We start from the raw sequence: 2,151 nt of genomic DNA, 5'->3' as shown, positions 1-2,151 counted from the left end.
TCTGTGTATCGTCCATTACTTGCGGAATCAAAAGATGGTGTTCGCCTCGCACGCTACGATTACAATAAATTGGGTGAACACCATATTTTCGAGAATTCCGTTTTAATTTCAATATTCGGTTTTGTAAAATCCACCTCAGCAATATAATTCGTTTCTTCTTCATGGAAAAAGCCGTGTATTTTCCCTCAATCCGTGAGATCAAATTGTCGGACAGTAACAGCCGGCTCTACCGTAAATACCGCACGGCGGGAAGTTGCTGATGGCAGCTGGCTAACGGCAACTTGCCGGGTTTAGCGTGAACTTAGCCTTAGACAGATTGAAACTTTCACGATTTGAAGTCCGTCTGCATTAAGTACGACTCCGTAAACCTTCAAGAGAGCCGTGCATTCTCTTTTCTGCCCATCTCGCCCCAAGTTACACCCAAAATGTTTACTTTTTTTTGGGGGGGGGGGGGCTGAGCATTATGTTACACAGATAGATAGGTAGATAGATAGATAGATAGATAGATAGATAGATAGATAGATAGATAGATAGGTAGGTAGGTAGGTAGGCAGGTAGGCAGGCAGGCAGGCAGGCAGGCAGGCAGGCAGGCAGGCAGGCAGGCAGGCAGCCAGGCAGGCAGGCAGGCAGGCAGACAGGCAGGTAGGCAGGTAGGTAGGTAAGCAGGTATGTAGACAGACGGACAGATACGATAGATAGATTAGATATATGTAATGTGTATGACAACAGGGTGTGGTGAGAGAGACAAGGGGAGGAAAGGATTGAGAGAGAGAGAGAGAGAGAGAGAGAGAGAGAGAGAGAGAGAGAGAGAGAGAGAGAGAGAGAGAGAGAGAGAGAGAGAGAATTAAGACATATTATGGACCTTAAGATGCACAAATGAGCTATCCTGCATTTTGTCAGTTTTTTCATTTTGATATCCAGTCTCAGAATAATCATTGGGCTATCCCCTGTCCCTTGACAAATTTGTTTCACTGTCCATACTTTTCTTATAGGTTGGTTATACCAACTTTGACAGAGTACCAACATTTTTGTCAAGGAATAGGGAAATTCATGCGGAATAGAGACTCAAGACAGAGCACAACATGGGGACAGCCCACTGATGATTCCGATACCAACATTGCCTGATTAAGGCAAATAGCCGGATGTACAAATATAAGTGTCCGGATTTTGGCGACTTGTAATAATAATTTTAAGAAATGGAGGCAGACGCTTTTTCATATCAGAGGTAGTTTTTTCCACTTTAAGTTATGAATAGGTTACAAAGTGTCACAGCAGGTATAAATAGGTATAAAACTTCAATGGAAGAAGAAGAGAAATAAATGATATTCTCCGGCCGAGGATGTCAGTCCGCTATGCTACATACAGTCAGTCACTTTCATTGTACAGTATCGTAAATAATGCTCGGTACGTGCATTCTACCAGAGCAGTAACACGCGCACACTCTGCATTCTCCCGCAATGGCAATCCAACGGAGATAAATGGTGGGGAAAACCACAAATGCAGTGTAAATCACCTCGACTAAATTGCATTCCAGGAGCTGAGCCACGTACGAATGGACTTGTATTGTTTAACAACGAAGAACATTTACTAGACGTTGCTGAAGACGGATAACGAAGATGTAAAACAAAGCACTTCCTCGCTGGGACATGTTTTACCCGCCAACTCAAGGACTGTACGTACTGTGTCGATGCTTTGTCTCCTTACGGCATCCCACCCCACACTTCCCTCTCTCTTTCTAGCCCAACTCCCATCTCTCTCTCCCTCCCTCCACCCCCCTCTCTTTCTCTCTCCCTCTCTCTCTCTCTCTCTCTCTCTCTCTCTCTCTCTCTTCACTAATTTGAATATGTACCTTTCCCGCTGTGAGTTGGTTTGGTTTGGCTCGCTGCACTGTGCCTATTTCTGAGAAGTTGCAAGTGGGACCTCTGCCAAGTTCAGGTTCCACGGGACATCAAATTGCTGTTCGTCGATGCTCTGTATGTGTGGGTATACTTACACAAGGATAATATTATTCTGTTGAATGCTGAAGTGATACATCTCATTGCATGGATCTTTTAAGAGCTTTTATTTTTTTACTGTGAAAAGGAAAAAACTGTTGAATTCTTTCTATTATATGTACTATATTATCGTGGCTCACATTTATAAAAAGAAAGC

Source organism: Aplysia californica, unplaced genomic scaffold, assembly GCF_000002075.1.
Source record: "Aplysia californica isolate F4 #8 unplaced genomic scaffold, AplCal3.0 scaffold00006, whole genome shotgun sequence".
In the NCBI taxonomy this organism is placed as follows: Eukaryota; Metazoa; Mollusca; class Gastropoda; order Aplysiida; family Aplysiidae; genus Aplysia; species Aplysia californica.
The sequence above is the reverse complement of the archived record's forward strand: the minus strand, read 5'-3'. Positions refer to the sequence as shown.